This window comes from Corvus cornix, chromosome 12 (assembly GCF_000738735.6).
Source record: "Corvus cornix cornix isolate S_Up_H32 chromosome 12, ASM73873v5, whole genome shotgun sequence".
Lineage (NCBI taxonomy): Eukaryota > Metazoa > Chordata > Aves > Passeriformes > Corvidae > Corvus > Corvus cornix.
The window spans coordinates 12,654,111-12,672,752 of record NC_046342.1 but is presented as its reverse complement, the minus strand read 5'-3'; the positions used below and the strand labels follow the sequence as shown (position 1 = coordinate 12,672,752).

Sequence of the window (18,642 nt, the reverse complement as noted above, 5' to 3'; positions counted from 1 at the left end):
ACAGTCACAAGATTTTCAACTTAAAACAGTTTTACATTAATAGAATATATTTTATCCACCTGCTATGTAGAAGTCTATTTTATATATTTCTGAATTGTTTGATAAATATGCATGGTGAGAAATATTTGGTTTGGAAGTGATGTGATAGGAATAATTTGCCTGTTTCCAAACACAAAAGATGAAACCTCTGAGGGATGTGTGTGTGTGAAAGGGACTGGTGGGTGCTAAACACAGCTCTCTGATCCAAAAGCAGTGTTGGGCTCATGGGACTGTCAGCCATCCCTCAGGAGGGCCATGCAGGAATGATGGTTTGCTGTGGGAAACACACCTGGAGCCAGAGGTGCTCCATGGAGCCACTAGAGCTGGGTCACTGTGAAAGGTCTGGGGCTGTGCAGGTGAACTGGGCATCCCAGAGGTGCAGAGGCAGAGCTTCCTGGTTTATTGGCTTGCACCAGTGTGTCCCTGGGTATGTTTGCACTGGAATTCCCCAGGAAACCAAGAGAGAACTCTCAGATAGTGAGAGAAGTGTTACTGCAAGGCAGAGCAGAGCTATGGATTGTGTAGGGACCAGAACCAGCTGGAAAGGCAAGGTTGGAAACTGCTTTGGTTTTTTTTTTTTTTTTTATTTTTCAGTAGGTTATTTATGCTGTAGCAGAACAACACTTGATTTATATCACTTGGGTTTTTTTGTCCTCCTGAGAACATGACATCACTGTTACACTGGCTGACTCCTTTGCTAAGGATAAAAAAAGATCCAGTCTCAAACGCACACCTGTGTGTGTGCAGCTGAATGAGTGAGGAGTTCGTTCTGCATGCTTACAGCAACCCAAGAAATAAATTATCATGTGTTCAGCCTTACTCCAAAACATGAGCTGAACATAAAAGCCTTAACTGTATATAGCAGTATATAGCAGTGAAGAGATTCTGAGCTAATTAACTTTGGGACTGTATGTGTGGAATTGTGTGGTTGTAGGATGGTGTAGAGAAAGCGAGCAAACCTTTTGTGGAAGGTTTTATTAAGCCAGTTAAGCCTAGTGTGAGATTATCACAACACTTAACTCTTTCCTAGTGTATAACAGTACTTTTATTTCTTTTTTTTTTTTTGCATGGGAGCATAATTAGATATGAAAACAGTACAATAAAAGCATTGTGTCCCGAGCTGCCAGGATTGTGTTGGGTTTTCATTTCAAGCTTGCAGTTTATTTTAGCTGCCTTGGTTATATGCCAGGTTATCTGAACTGTTGCAAAAGCAAATGTTTTGAGCATTTTGAGATATTTGAAGACCAGTTTCCTTTTTGTGTGCTTAAAATTTGGGCATGGAACCTGGTTTTGAATGAAAGATTTCCAACATTCAGGAGTGCTCCTCCACACTCCAAGTTTCAGTACTCAGGGATACTATGGCACCCCTTTATTCTCAGTTCATTTGTCTTGACAAGCTTAAACCCAAACGGCAGTGCCTGACTTCAGCACCCAGTTTTGGAAATCTGGGTCTACATTAAAAAGCAGCCATAGTATAAGGACCACCAGCAGAGTTTTGAGAGTGTCTTAAATTACAATCATGGCAGTTATGATTAATATATTTGTCTCTTAAGGGCTTTTGTGGCACTGATAATGTTTGCTGTTCTCACTAAGTCTCGATTAAATGAGTGCCTAAGACTGACGGGCAGTTTGTCTGTAATGACAAGTGCTTTACTGTAGCAGAAAAGGATGAGCTGCCCCAGGGAGACATCACCACCCACTTGAGCGAGATCCATGAAGGGTTTATGACCCGTTTGAATCCTGATTGAGCATCACTGTCTTGACCCTCGGGGAGCCAATTGTCTGGAATACTTGCTCTGTCAGTCTGAGCGATGTGCTCAGAATCCCTCTGAAACCTGTATGTCTTGATTGTGTGTAATACACACAGTGACTTATCAAAATGGTATAAAGATAGGGAAATATTTTGTCACTGGGTATCTGAGTGTCATGTTTAGAGAGCACACTGTTTTACTTGCCAAGTAAAATGTACTGTGAGCTTAACCCTTTCAGGAATAAATTATTTCAGGTCTGACAGTTAATGTGTGAAAAGTTTCCTTTGAGACAAATGTGTCTGATAGGTGATTACTGAATGAAATTAAACTCCTTGTGGCAGAAAGTCTGTGCCTGGAGCTCTGAGGAAGCCTGGGGCCAAATCCAGCTGAGGGGGTAGTCAGTGGCCCTCCATGGGAGCCCAGGTGGGCACAGGCTGGTCACAAGGTCTGGCAAGTGGAGCAGCTCTAAGTTAAAGCCAGGCTGATGGGGAAGGCAGCACTTAACACAGGCATGGCTTTTGTGCTTCTTCTGGTCATAAAGAAGGTTATGTAAGTCCACAGCAAGAGTGGAGCTGGAATCCTGTCTCTGCAGTGGGGAGTGTTGGGAAGGGGCAGTTCAGGAGGGTGTTACAGGTCTTTTTCTCTTATTGTTGTCATTGGCCTTTTAAATCTGAAGTGCTCTTGTATCCAGCTCAGGACGGTCAAGTCATAACCCCCTGTGGAACAGGAGAGGGGTGCTCCTAGTAATAAATAAACTGTGCTTCATCTGCTGGGCGGCCTTTAGACTGTGTGTATAGGTAGCAGGGAAGAAGGAGATCATTGACTGTTGCTGAAAAATTTTTAGAAGAAAAAAAGCCCCACAAAAAACCAAAACCAAAACCAAAACAAGATCAGAAGAAGAATCCTTCTTCCATTCTACCCTCATCCTGCAAAAGCAGAAAATGACACCCAGTACCAGAAATGGAAAAAAAAAAATCCTCCTTTGTTTTATAGTCAAGTGTTTCACAGCCAGCTAATCTTTATTATTATGGCTATTGAAGCAATTAAACAGATTAAACAGAATTAATTGTTGTTTTTCTACTAACATAAAGATGGCCTCTTAATTCCAAATGCCCTTTTTTCTAAGTAAATTGTACTTTCATCCCTAATTCCAAGAAGATTGTGGTGGGGTATGCATTTTTGTCTATACAGGTACTGTTGCTGTTAGCAACATTTTTTAAAATGACCAACTAGCATATGTAACTAAAAACGTGTTAAAAAACTCATTAAATCTTAAAAAAAGTTAGATAAATTAAAGGAAGCAGTAGCAGACTCCTGTATAACTCAGTACAAGAGAACATCAATATTGCTCATTGAACAGTCTATTCTTCTAATTTTAAAAGAACAACTATTTGTCATGGTTCCTGTCCTTGGGCTGGCAGTTATCTAATTAAATGCATATGAAATTCAAAAGCCTTTACTGAGGGACAGTAATTTTCCTTGGTTGTTTTTAAAGTCACCAAGATGAAAGAAGAATTACACTGAACAGATAATGGATAAATTTCTCCATTGTGCATTAAGGCCTTGAATTGACTAATCATCCCATGGTTATTAATCAATGTGTTATCTTATAGTTTGAAATTAGAGGTTCCGTTCTCATTATTGCTGACTCTAGGTAATAATACTTCCAGTCCTTGATTACCATGCCACTCCAATGTACTGCCTTGCAAAATACCACAAAACCAATCAAAACCAGATCAGATCTATAAAGAGCATCCCCAGTACATAATGTTTACATGACTCTTCAGCAGGGTATTTTTCAGTCTAGGCTTTCCAGAATGCCCTCTGTGCTTTTTTTCACATCGATGTGTGTCTGCCCCTTTTCCCTTGTCACCATCCAAATGTAATGTGCTGATTTATATTTGATGGTCTTGGAAGATAGAGACACTGCTCGGGACTTTTGCTTAAAGAAGGTGATTCCCTCGGTCATGCCAGAACAATTCCAAGGGGTGGATTGTTCCATGTGCCCAGTAAGTACATGTGCAACATAGACAGAAAATAACATTTTAAAGCTGTGATTTCTGTACTAAATACAATGCAGTGCTCAAAGGGAGTTTGTAGACACAAATTAGCCCTGACTGCACCTTGTGAAGGTAGCCTGACAAATCAGAAGGCACAGCAGTATGTAAATATATGTATTTCAGCACAATTAGGCATATATTCTGGTGTTTCTGAAGACCTGTTTTTGACCACTGATTGTATATAAAGATAAAAAAACATTAAAGCAGCAGATATGAGGATGGATTAATGGGAGGATTTTGTTACTTATCCCCACAGTGGTTTCCTATTTCTTTACTTCTGCCCTATGGTCAGAAATCCTACGAAACTCCAAGCTTAGTGCACTTGAGGACCTTCTCTCCTATGGCTCATACTGCAGTTATATTATTTAGAGAGAAAAATAGTCCCTGATTCTGTAATTGAAGCTTATAAGGGCATGATACAGATGCAAAGATCTGACTATTCATGTGCAGCTGTGGAATTGGGATATTACAACTAGATATTAGAATTGGAACAATCAAGTTAAACAAGTCTTGTTCTGTACCACAATTATAGTGAACAATTCAGAGGGTGATGTTGGTTTCTTAACAGATCTGTGATACTATGTAGTTTGAATTCAGCATTAAAAAATACACTGTAAAATGTTTCTCATCAACTTCAAAGAGTGCACTGTTCAAGGAGTAGAATGCTGCTTCTAACCCAAATTATCATTTAGTGAACTGCCAATAATGATCTCTGCTCAGGAATTTCCAGTATTGAACCCTTTTGATGGCAGAATAACGATGCTGTGAACAGACTACTATTTCTGGTTTTGTCTACATCAGTGTCATGTTCAAAAGAAGTTAAATAATTCTAATTTCTGGGCTTGTTGCTGTGTGAATACACACTTCTGCTCATTTTTTAAATACTGGAAAAAGGCACTAAAAAGTCATTTCATGAATAGTGCATGTGATTTAAAGCTAAATATTTTAGAGGTCTAGCAGAAAGACCTCAACAGAGGTGAATAATGACAGACTTCACATTTAAAACGTAAGGTATGCATTATACTGGAGGAAGACTGAGAAAGAGCAAGTCATTATGCACAATCAAATGAAACACCCTTTCTGTGGTGTGTTGGGATTCATATAATCTACTTTAGCAGATAAGACAAGACATAGCAGAGATTAATCAGTTATTTGCTGTAATTAAATCACAAAAGTGCTTCATCAGCTTCCTGATTTCAGTGCTCTTTCACTTGCCTATATCCTGGCTGTGCTTGAACCAACACAAACATGGAAAAGAAATGAACTCTTTGAAAGAAATTATATCCCAACATGTCAGAGCTAAAGCCACCACAGTATTAAAATTATATCCTGCTGAAATGTATAATGTCCTGGAGAGATTTTATTACACTATGTACACTGAAGTTTGTGCTGAACTCCAACATACAGTTCACACATCTGATAAAATATTAAAGAAGGACAAATGTAGGACTTGCCAAGCAGAGGTGCTATAATCTTGTCCGTGCATATTTGGCCTTTCATGACTTCTTGTGCTTCTTTATTTATTGTTTCCAAACGAAGTGTATTGTCACGAAAATGGCATCATACTTGGAAAAATCCTATCAGGCAAAGTCAACCCCTAAAATAAGTGTTATAATAAATATGCAGAAATGTCATTCTTTACATTAGCCCAAAGGTTTTGTATAGCTTAAGGATATGTGCAGTAAGCTAACTATAAAAATAGAAGCTTGACAGTGGGGATGAATGTGTGTGTCAAAATAATATTACTCTTTCTGGGAGGATGGCAGAAAAAATGACACTACATCCACCAGCATGATTTTTATAGATCTGCCTCTTTGCCAGATGTCACCTTTTATAAACTACTTTATAAAAACATGACAGCATAGTGAAGTAGTGTGTTTATAGCTTGATAAACTTTTGTAATAAAGTTAGGATTGGCTGAAAATTAAAGCCTTAGAGCCTACTCATTAAGCATTTGGGAAGCTTGCTCAGACTTAAAAAGGAAAATATTAAAGAAATATGCAGAATGAGTCACAGGCAGTAAGTGGCCTTTTTCAAGAGAGAATGGCTTATGGTTGTGTTTACCAGGATGCCATGCAATAAACCTATCCAGATATATTACTGGGATTTTAGAGAATAAAGTTTGCATTACTTTAAATGTAAACACACAGAGACAAAATATACAGTGTGTATTAAATTATATGTTTCCGAAGAGTGCTGTGAGGACATGCAGGATTATGCCATAAATATCACCCCAGCACACAATTGTTTTATTACATAATAAAGGTCTGTATATTACCCTCTGCTGCACCATGCAACACATAATTCAGATTTTTCACGACATGTCTAATTTATACAACTCTCTGGCTCTGGAAATCTTACAGGAATAATATCTTAAACTGTTACTAGCCTGAAAGACTTCAACACTTGAGGCTGGGGTCACCTCCCGGCGTGCCTCACTAACTGCAGTGTGGGGAGAAAAGTCCCCTCTGCTCTGTAGGAAGGTTTGACAGACACCTTGAAGGCAGAGATGCAAAGACTTCCTGTATACTCTCCTGCCTCTTAGAGAATTCCTGTCATACCTCCCTCCTTGCTTCTTCCCTCAGAGAAACTTTGGAACTATTCCACCAGACTTTATTCCACCCATATTGATAGCTGGTGAGGAGAGGCCCTGGGCAGTATGTGCAGGGTTCTGGGCATCAGCTGCCATCATAGCTGCTCTCCTGGACAATATGAGGTGAAATGCTCTGTGTGCACATGGACTGCTCATAACTGAAAGTGCTGATCTGCTGAGAAGTAGAAATCTCACCACTTGAAGGAACCCACACTTAATTTGCTCAGCCACATTTTTTTGACAGACACAACTTGAAGTCAAAATCATCCTCTTACATACATGATCTTCTGTACAGGATACATAAGCAAGCTGCTTTTTCACAAATCATTTCTGTATCTGAGATTTTTGTAGCAATGTGAAACATGTTCAAGCCAATGTTGAAAATAAGACTATCCTTCTGGCTGTGTTTGAAGTTCTTAACCTTTCCCACTTCTACCCCCTAGAGATGCACTTTCCTGTATAACTTCAAACTAAACACAGTCTTTCTCTTGGGCTATGTAGGTTTGCATTTTGTGGGGAAAAACACACACAAACACAATTTGCAATCATAGGAAAATGGGCCTGGAGGTCTCCCAAGAGGCAGTCAGTACACTCTGCCATCCCAGGGCAGTACCAGCCTCTGTTGGTTTATGCTGATGCTCTACCTCTCAAATGTTTGTTTAGCCCTTTTCCCCCTCAGATCTTTGGTGATAGATGCTCCACAATATCCCTGGGAAAAGCCATTCCAGTATTATAATATTAATTTGGGGATGTGTTGGGGGGAGGGTTTTTTCCCATGTGTCTAACCCAGCCCTGTCAAATTTCCAGAAGCAAACGGTTTGGGGATTTTTTTGGTTTTCTCAAGGGGTTGGAGTTTTTTCTTTTGGTTGTGGTAGGGTTTTTTTGGTTTTGGTTTTTTTTGGGGGGGGTGGGAGGGACAGGTGTTTGGGTTTTTTAATAAGCCCAGTTTAAAAAAAAGAGAGAACTGTGCTATCAGATTTTACTAAGCCTGTTTTTTAGTCCTCATGTACCCCAAGAAAATGGTGCAGTACAACAGCAAAAGCATGGATTTGCAGGACAACTTGAAGCTGCGCTTTACTCTAGTATTAGTGGTATGGAAATCAATCTAAAAGAACCTTTTGTTCTATAATACATTCTAATGGATGGGAATTCTGCTTTGGATGGCGCAATAGAAAAAGTGTCTTGCTCATGTGATTAATGGTTCTGTTGCAGGTATAGTCACAGTGGGTGCCTCTTTAAGCATGAAGGCTCCCACAACAATATGGAAGGCACAGGATACTGGGTTTTCCTGGGAATTGTTCCTAATAGCTGAGCACACATGAGCACAGGCCACTACTGGGAGGCATCTGCTGTGCTGTGTGCAAGATCCCAAATGACACCAACCCCAAAACACCTGTGACCCATCAGGTAACAGAGCACTAAAGGAGTCACCTGGTTGCATTACTAATGCCCAAGATTCAGGGCTCATTGGGAGGGAGAACATGGCAAAAGCTTGAATTGAAGGAGTCTCACAGTTTGAGCCTTTGTTCAGAAAATAGCACAGACTTCCCTCTGTCCATCCTCTCAGTGAGGAGCAGCCGCAAAGGGGGTGCTTCCAGGGCACGTCCTTCCTGTGCCCATCTCCTGGACCCCAGTCTGTTGATAGCTGATGTGTCTCTGAGCACTGCTGACTACTCCCCATCTAGGTTATGCTAGAGACAGATCTATTCCTTAACTTCTCTGTCCTGTGTAACTTGACCACACAGATTTTTACAATGGTAATAAATTTTTGGGGAAGACACCCGGCTGTTTGGGCCCAGTGTCTCTCACATGTCCCTGGATATATCCTGTTATTTATGGAGTGCTCCAACTGCTCATGGTACTTACCAGACAGTTAAGTAGCACAGTCCTTGCCTTAGAGAGGCAAGTGAATGCTCTAATGGAGGAATATGAGGTGCTCTGGTAAATATCTAAGTAGTCAGTAATGGCTGAAATGGAAATAGAGGAAAATTACATTATAGCATTAGAGTGGGTTAGACCTTATGAGGTATTTTTTATGTGGTGAGGATTAGTTTTGTTCCTCTAACACTTATAGCCTTAAACAGGGGATCTTAGAAAACATAGCTTTTTACTGCTGATCCTGCTTCTCTGTGGTCTAAACAACTTTCACTTAGTTCCCTGTGCTGAGCTTCGTGCTACCGCAGCCAAATGCAACTACCCTGAAACTAAATAGTTCAAACTTGAGGTTCTTTGGCTTGACTGGTTTTCTGCTGATTTTGTAGACTGAGTGGACTCCCCAAGGAGTCACATAAGCAGTGGGGTCAAGTGCACTGTAGTTTCTCTGGAGAATTTTTTGACTGTGCAATTATTTGCAGGTTCTAATATACCTGTAGATTTCTATATTCAGGTGTTAGCATTTGTAAATTAAGGAATTTCCAGATGCACGTGTTCTACTGATGGAGGGAAGTTCTTGTGCTACAAGTGGAGCACTTAAACAGCACAGCCTATTTTCTTCTAACATACTAGCCTTTTCTTGATCTTTCTCCTGTCATGTTGCTCGGGTTTTTTTAGAGTCTTGGCAAAATGAAATACTTTGTGGCAAATGTCATTTTTCTATGCATGATTCCAAAGGGATGGGATTGTTTAGACTTTTATCTTTGCTTTGCTTAGTTCTGAAGAAAAAATAGGGGGGTAAACCCCCCATGTTATACTTGTGAAAACAGATCAAATTTACTGTAACAGCACCAAAATTACACAGTGAATTATGTAGCTGTTTCATGCATTCTCTGTGTGTATGTTCTTATGCGTGTTAATTTGCACAAAAGTCAGTCTAAGTGCCCATGGAAAGGTATATATATATGCTCCCATGAGCATGAGGTTCAACTCTGGCTCTATGTGCTTCATGGGCTCCCAACTCAACATGTGCAAGTCCTTCACACAATGTCCCAGGAGGGGGCTTGACCTAGTGGGTTTGTATCCAAAGCTGGATTTAAAGCCCAGAGGAAGTCAACAGTGTTTTGTTTGGCTCAGTTCTGTGGAGGTGCTCACTCCCTGCCAGCACTGAATGTCAGCTGTAGACATATGGGGTGATTCTGCATCACACACAATGCACTGCCTTGTTCCATTCCATTTATTCAATACTTTGTCCTTTATGTTTTCACTTTCTGGTCCTTGATGGTTCCTGAGAGAGCACAAAGTGAGGTTTTGTAGCTGATTTGGGAAATAGTATTATGAGAAGTTCTGTCAGTTATATGATATGGTGATTTGATCTTTTGCTATATCTGCTACTTCATTTCTTCATGTTATTTTTGGAAAAATATGATATTTCTTCAAATTCTACTTGCAAGCTATTTTTAAATTGCTTATACTCAAAATATGAAATAATTATAAAATTAAATGAAATCAAGTGAAAGGATTACAGAGCCTTCCATTGTATGCCTAAGCATTAGGCATGAAAGATTTCAGCCAAACTAAGTATGTAGCTGGTCATTTCCTTGTTTGAATGCTGATTTTTTTTAAAATGGAATTTCATTGCATTTCTCTTGAAGTAACTTTTGGAAACAGTAGTTTTCCATGACTTGTAGCCATGTACTCTCATGTAGTGAGAGCTATCTGGATCATTGTCAGGTATTCAGGCTCCTCAGCTGGGGTTTCTTATGCTGAGTAAGTTCCTTCTGAAATTTAATGTCAGAGTCTACCTTCTTCTGTTCCTTTTGAAATATGTTGCAAAGACAAATTGAATTTAATTTGTTTTAACCCACAAGCCCCACTTCTTTCCCTCAGCAGAAGATCTCTCACCCTCTTCATCTTTTGGTTTTGGAGATTTTACAGAGGGAGGTTGAGCATGAAGGCATGGAAGCAAGGCAGAAATGAGGAAATGTAACTGAAGAGCTCAACTCTCAGAGGAGGAAAGATGCCAGAAAAACTGTACTTTATGTAGAAGAAAGGTGTTTGATTAACTTTATTGCACTTAGCATTTGACTCAAAGTAGGTCAGCAGTGAGATACTGTGTGGTGGTGTGATGAGATTGGAGAGAATTATTCCAAAAGCAGGATAATCTCTGAATTAGAAAAAGTGCATGGAGGAATGGATTAAGAAGGGGTGTAAGTGGAATTTTTTCCAGAATATTAATAATAAAACTTTTTAGATTAATGTTTCTGGTAAAACAGACAATATTCTTAAAACTGAATATAGTTTTTCCAGATCAGTATTTAGTACTTTGAGGCACTAAATCATTACTTAGTTGAGAAAATCCTGTCAGGAAAAAGAGGGATATTGTGATAGAAGGAAAGCTTTTACAAGAGATTCATTCACCTTTTTAACTTCAACTTGGATAGCTATAAAACTGATCCCAGGGATGTTGTTGGCTGGCACTGTCATTTTGGTAAATATTTGAGCGAGGTTTACAGAGATGAGTACAGGACTATACAGGTGCCATTTAGTATCCATAATTTTTTCTTATTTATTTGCTAAATAATATTTAATTATATTTATAAATGAAAAATACAACCAGCAAAATACTTCATCTTTCCATCTTAAAATGAGCTGAAATAAATTTGTTTGTGTGTTACAAAAATTTAGGCCCTTCTGTTTCTGCAGTCTTTGGCAGATGCAAAGGGGGCTTTTAAATAAAACTGCTTAAAACAAACAAAAAATGTGTCCAGAAAGTAAAAGAGGCCATGTAAATCATGGCCACTTACAATTTCAGAATCTGAGGGTCTTGGTAAATGACTTCTTTTGACTTTCAGATTTTTTCTTGTACATGTGGTCGTTTTGTTTTGCAAAGAAAATTAAGTGAAAAGATCAAAGCACCAATTTTTTCATTTCACTTGTTTTTCTGACTGCCCCCAAATGATGATGATTGATGTATGTATCTTAACAGCTTCAGCCGAAGGTCCACTTAACTGCATCTGTTTTCTATTTTATGATGGGCCAAGGTAAATCATCTTTTTCTTATATGTATAGTCTACCTTTTTTGATGGTTTTTTTGTGGGCAGAGGAAATCTACTTAAAATTCCATCAGTTCCTAAGAGTTGGTTCCTAAGACCATATAAAACCTGTCCAAAAATGTGAACCATTAACATACCAGAACTATTCACCACAGCTGTCAGAGGAATAAATGTTATTCCTTTGTGTTCCATGGTTTAAAAGAAATACTTGGTGGTTTCCATTTCTGCAGTGTCTGGCTACCTTGGAAGTGTTGATCTTGGCCACACGATATGAAGACGATAATTGTTTTCCACAAGGTAATAATTATTTTCTGTTAATGTTACTGAAGTTGATGAAGAAATATTTAACCTGTGAACTCTGCTTTCCAAGTAACAGAAACAATTCCTTTGGAAATATAATATCTTAAATTTGTGTAGTAGAAATGACAAGCTACTCCAGTATAGGTGATTTCAATTTTTTGATGGGCTCCAAAAGAGAGCAACAGGGTTCACTTTGTGGAGTTGTAATTTCAGGAATGTCAGTTACGGAAATTAATTTTCAGATAAACCCAAAAGAAATATATACAGAGGGAAACTTTGTGACTGATTAAAAGAGTTTGTAGTTCATCCCAGTAACAGGAACTAGGCAGCTAGCTGGTTCAAGCTTTTAAGAAGAAATTAAAGTTTAGATTTTGATTAAGGGACTTCTTTTCCATCTGCAATTCCAGGACCTGCTTATATAAAAGCCCTGGAATTTCATTGCAAACAGATTTGAAAGGGAGAGTTAAACCACCTCAACTTCAACCTCAGACAGAATGGATCTTCTTAATCATTATGAACCCCCTGCCATTAGTGCTGAGGTGGGTGATAAATAGCCTGTCTGCTGTCTCCATCCAGCCGCCCTCCTTTATAGCTGTGGTATTGCAACACTTTAAACTTCCACTTCTTTCTGGTGAGCTAGGACACCTTAGATAATCACTTAAGTGGAGTTCATATTAATTACATTGACAGCAAAATGAAGTATCTTAATTTCCCACTATCGATCAGAGTATTCTTTGGGAGTCTGCAGGGCTTGGATAGCTGTCTGTTGGACCTGGTCTTCATGCCGGAGGTCTGCAAAGTGTCTCATATGTAGCCTTTTGGGGTCCTCCATAACGGTCTAATTTCTCATTTGATAGATGTTTTGTGTACTGACCAACACTGGGGTATGACTTTGTGCATTTAAGGGGTCAGTCTGTAAGGCACAGAATAAAAAATAACCCATTTATATCAACCTCAAATGTCAGCTAAAATCTCCTGAGAATCCAGTGCAGCTGAATGCGTGTGAAACACTGAAGATGGAGCTCTGGAAAACATCTCGGCCATGTGAGCAGCAGGATTTCTTTCCAGAAGGTGGGAGGCTTTGTAACAGCCCATTGTTAGCAGAGTTCTTGATTTATTTGTAATTAATCATGTACTGTTGTTTGACAGTATGCAATAGAACTAGAAAGGAATCATTTATAACAGGAAGCAACTATCAGTTAATACACTAATACACTAATGAATCAAGTTTACCAAAGGTGAAGTGATGGGATGAATGAAACACTGAGCTTCTGTGCCCAGAAAATTAATCCTTTAGCATTTCAGATCTGTTTTGGTTTGTTTTCAAACAGTGGTTCCTCATTGTTCTTGTAGTGTTCATGCTGGTTCACGCTGATGCTGAACTTGCACAGGTTTAAACTTCTAATGTGATTAAATCTCACCTCTGTAGCTCAGAGAACCTGTGTATTTATTTTAGTGAAAACATGAGAAGGGTCTCAAACCAGTGCTCAGTTTGATTCAGCAATGTTTTTATTATTATTCAGGTAGTCATTGTTTTCATAAGGGTGAGTCACATAACAAATGTGGTGCTGCACCAGACATTACCTGTAGTAGGTATTCCTAATATTTGACAGCCAGACAGATTTATTGGTTTGGGGTTTTTGTTTCAGATCTGGCATACCACTGGTACTTGCATACAGAGTCAAAAATGTGCTTGGATATTTCTGTTTGCAATTCTGTGTACTCTGCCACAGGTAGGTGAAAACAAAAGCCTGAGATATTTCCATTTAAGAAACAGACTCCTGGCAATTTGGTATTCTGCCTCAAGGTTTCAGTAACCCATATTTCAGATTTCATTACAATGTGTTCTGTGATGTTGTTCTACATTATTTTTCTTTCCTGTCAAAAAAAAAAGAATGCAGATTTTGTGAGCCTTAAGACGTCTTTGCAGTAAGAGTTGGCAAATCTCAGCAGCCTCCCCTGGAATCTAGGCAGAGATACCTATCTTCTGGAAATAAATCCTGTTGAATTGGCATCAGATGCACTGTGAAAGGGATGCAAACAATGAATCTATGAAAGTTGTCAGCACTGTGTACTGCCTTGTGGGCTGGGGTGTCCAGCAGTACACGATTCTTTCCATCTCCATGAAGGAGAAAGGCTGTGAAATACCATACATATGGATTAATCTCAAACATCCTATTTATGGACTTGAAAGTTGCTGTAAATTTACCCCAGTGTTTTGCATTTAGGTGATTTTTATCTTCAAGCAGGAAACTGTGTGCATTTCCTGGGCAAATCATTGTGATATTTTAAGCATCCTGGAAGCAGTGTGGCATAAAGGAATGCTGCAGGAGGTATACTAATGGTGTTTGCCAGCTGTGGACATCGTGGTCAACAGTGGGTGTGGTGTAATTGTGGGTTTGGGTTTATTTCACTGATTTTAATTCATAGAGGCATCTGTGGTACTTAGGTTTGGGTTTTTTACTCTCTTGATACAAAATAAATTTCAATGACATGTAATTATGTTAGAGGTAAAATGGACACAGCCTTTTAAATTGGCTTGTATTGTTATTTCAGGAAAGCATCTTCCTTGGGAATATGACTTGTGGTTTGATAATGTCAGTAAACTGGCACTATTTTCAGATTGCCATCATGTGTTGTGTACATTAAAATATTTGGAATAAGCTTTTGATTTATGTAAAAAGTACGTTTGTAGTAAGGTTTGACTCTATATTGTATATTTTTGATTAACATCTTTTAAATATCATGCTTTGTACCTGCTTTAAAAGTAGCAAAGGCAGCAAAAAACTATTTTAATATAAAAGTTTGTTTAATTATCTGTGCTGAACAAGTTGGCAACACAGCATAAACAGGAAATAATATTGCTTTTATACTTTAAGATTTAAAATATATATGAGTAGCCTTGTAAGTTGTTCTCCTGCTTAAGGCATTTGGCAGTTTATTTCTAATTTCCTAAATATTTCAAGATATAAGCTTTTAAATGTTCAAAAGAAGCAGAGCCATAAAGCAAATTTTTTTGAAACTCCAAGATGAATGGATGATTGGAGACATCGTTCCTTTAAAGCACCAGCTGGGAAACTCCATTAAGTTGTGGCAGCAGCACACGGACCCACACGGAGCACGGCTGCCGAGGAGATTTCTGCAGCCTGAAATATTGTTATTGGCAGGTTTCTGAATAATTTCACAAAGGCACTTCAGGCCAGGAATCTTGTTAGTGGAACCCAGTCTCACTTCAGTCTTTATATCTCCAGCATGTAAAACTCAGCTGTATCCCCCTAAGACTCCGAGTATTATTTTTTTATTCAATTCACTGGCTGTGATTGACAAGGACCTCTTCATGAATATGTTAAGAAAGAGCTGTTTCCTGGATATTATGTCCTTTCATATCTGTCATAACTAGAATATTCATGATGCTGTTTTAAACAGGCCTCTTATTGTAAAAGAAATATCATGGAAACATGTTCCAGTTTTTATAAAGTCCAGGGAAAATGAATGCCTTTGGGGCCAATAGGTAAGGGGTTTTTTTTAGCAATTTAGAAATGCAATGTGACAGCTAGCAGAATATATATCAGTGAGCAGAAAGCTCTTAAATATCACCGTCACAGGCCTAGAATTGATAAACTGGTAGGAGTTGTATATGTATTTTTGTATTTTCTGATGGCTGTAGTTACATAATTTCTTGGACATATCTCCATTTAAAAATGCAATTAAGAAATCAGGTTTTCTTTACAATTTTTGTTTCTGGATGCTGAGAGCCTTTTTTTCCGTCAAATCCTGCCAAAATTTCAACATGTACAGCCATATGTCTTTGTTATAAAGGAACATTGGGCTGGTGAATGCCAGCTGCCCTTCGAGGGTTCAGTGCTGGCATCTCCAAGAGAGGGTTTCTGTGACAGAGAAGAGGGCAGCAAAACTGAGAGCCATGAAGAGCAGCCACTTCTTCCATGCAGAAACAGACATATACAACCCCCCAGTGTTTTAAAGCAGGCTGATTAACTTGGGGGAGAGATTTTCTAAGCAAAAATATGATATTGTCAAAATAAATTTTCTCTTTAATAGAAAATATTTATTTGGTCAAAAGGCTTCTTTCAATAATAAATAGAGAATATTCTAGTGGAAGGTGTCCCTGCCCATAGTAGGGGGTTTGGAGTTAGGGTCTTTAAGGTCCCTTCCAACCCAAACCGTTCCATGTTTCTATGATTTTGTGATTTTGACCTAACTTTATTTTGACTTGCAAAGTAGTCTAATGTCAGTTTTTGAGATTAAAAGACAAGTAAGATCCCTTTTTGTAGTCAGAATTGCAATTTTGACTTACAGTATCACGTGACTTTGATCCCAGTCAAAGGTAAACACATTTGCTTTTTAGATGAGTTAAATATTTCCTATGGACAGCCCTTCTTATTTGTCTTCCCTCAGGAACGTTAAAGCATCTTCTAGGGAAAAGAAGTGTTTTTCTAGCTGATTCTAATGGTTTCTAGTCCAAGAGGCATTATGTGTTACTGAACAGTTCAGCTGTGTTGCATAACTTTGTTAATGTTGATCCTGGACACTTGCAGCATATTTCCAAATTAGTGATGGAGACACTTAGAAATGTGTTACACACTTAAATGCAGATGAGGGGACTTTTTCCACTGCTCTACCTGAGGCTGGAATTGTTAAAATTCAGCTCATTATTTCCTGGGGAAAGATTGGTATAAATATTGCATACATGGAAGTAATTCTTCCCTAACTGCTGGATGCCATCAGTTTATTCAAAATACGTTGTTATCCTTCTATATGAAAAAAAAAAAGCAGCTTAATGTTTGTATAAGGCCCTGAATTGTGTTATTGGAGAACCACTGTATTTCCTCTGTGGCTATTCATAGCATCCTTTTGGCTGGATGTGCCATGGGCTGTGTGCTGGTAACAGATTCTTGTGGGCTGCAGAAGCCATTAAGGCCCTGTGCATGCCTGGTGAAAGTGCATCTGTCACCGCAATTCCATGCAACAAATGGGGCAGCCCCGGTGTTTTCTTTTATTAATGTAACAGGAACAAAGCTGTCAAGAGCACTGTTTCACCTGGGTCTCTGTGCAGCACCATCGACTTTCCGTCAGCAGGAGCTAGCTGCTCCCGGGGGCTGAGCGCTCCTGTCCCTACCGAGAGCTCGGAGTGTCCCCGGTGCCTGCCGGAGTCGGGGATGGTCCCTGTGGAGCTCACGGCGTGGTGCAAGATCAACCTGCATAAGCTGGGCTGAAATTGAACACACTGACCTGCAGGCAAAAGGCTCTGTATCCTATTAGACATCTTAGTATCATACAATCTCCCAAAGTAAGCAAGTCCTCATCAAAAAGCAGGAAAACAGCCCTGCTTAGAAGCAAGTGCAAACTTATTGTGTGGATCAGTGTGCTTAGGAAGGTCATGCCTGCCTGTCTCTGGTAGTGAGTACAGCTGGCTATTTTCTCTGCCAGAAGGAAAAAGATGTCTTTTGCAAGGAAGAGTGAGATGTATGTTCCCTGCCTTTTTGGTTTCTCTTCAGATGTTTTCTCAGGGCTTTTGTTTTTGTAGGAAAGTTGTATGGCAGTGAGAGAAGTTCCAGTTCACTCTGAATGTGCAGTGATCCCAGGGCGATAGGAACTACTGTAGGAAGTAAAAGGCACTGGATTTTGCTTTGTCTCCAAAGAGGTTTCAGCTGGCACTATTCTTACACCTGCCTGTAAAATAAATACAACACAAGTTGTGGAGGTTTCACTTTGCTTAATGCAAGTGATCCAGGCAACACAAGGGAAATCAGGGGTGCTCATTTTTGTTGTGTTCCCTGTGTGGATGGGTTTCCCACCTTTATGTTCAGTGGGATCTGTACTGGCATAAACTTGATGAGATTGACCCAGGGCCTGCAATTCACTGTTCATGTTTTAAGGATGCTCATATTAGAGGTATTAATATTTTATTTCTAATAGCTAATTGAGTCCTAAAGACTTTATGGACATTTTACCCCTTTATTGTTGGGGTTCCTCCCCCCTGCCTTGGGGTCCAGGGGGAGGGGACCCTGGAGTAGAGGCAGGGCCTGCAGGGTTTCCCTACTCCCTGGTCAATCCTGTTCCCCGTTGGTTGTTTTGTGTTCCCCTGTGCAGGGAGGACCCTCTGGTCCCGTGATTGCGGAGTTCTTCGGCAGTCCCCCGGCCATGCAGCTGGAAAATAAAGATCTCTGAAACATCTACCAAGAATCGGTCCCTGTTTCTTTCCACGGGCCTTGCTGTCAAATGCCCCACTGCAACACTTTATGTCACTGATATTGCACCATAAGTCACTGGTGATTCATTGAGATCTCAGCACAGGTTCACAAGATTCTTCAACAGGCATCACTGAACTAAATATTAAATTACCTTTTCCTTGCTCTTTGTAACCTCTGTCTGTAACTCTTATTGCTAAAGGGAAAAAGGGAAAATGGAGCTGGGTTGAGTTAAACCTGGATGCTGTCTGTCTAAAACATGATTAAATAGAAAAAAAGAAAAGCAATCAAAGTGGTGCTTTTATGCCAAAAAGCAGTGAATAAAGAATGCTGCTAGCTTCTATCTTAATCCATAAAAATCCCACAGCCGGAATGTCTATGGAATAATCCTGTAAGAAAGAAACACAGGAAGAGAAAGAATCCACATTGGCTTGTAGCAATCTATGGGTGTTAAACTATGCTCATCAGCACAATGAAACAAACAAGATACCACAAAACCAACCAAATAAAACCCCAAGCCAGACAGGTTGGCATCATTAGTGCTTGTGGTACTTAGTTCATGTGTGGGTTTCTCTTTAGGTGTGCTGCAACTACGTTTCTGATTCTTGACTGATGTGGCAAAATTATGATAAATGAAAGGAACTATGATCTCGTGTACTTTTCTTCTTGTCACATTTGGGCTATAAATTTTCTCCTGTTTTGAATAATTAATACAAGCTAGTATTCACTGAGTTGCATAGTGATAAAAGAAACAAGAATGAT

General features: G+C 39.3%; 1 protein-coding gene across 9 annotated transcripts in view; it reads left to right on the top strand.

Moving 5' to 3' along the window:
- Positions 1–18,642, top strand: part of FHIT (fragile histidine triad diadenosine triphosphatase) — a 620,602-nt gene that overhangs the window by 312,726 nt on the left and 289,234 nt on the right. The gene's annotated exons all lie outside the window — the stretch shown is intronic.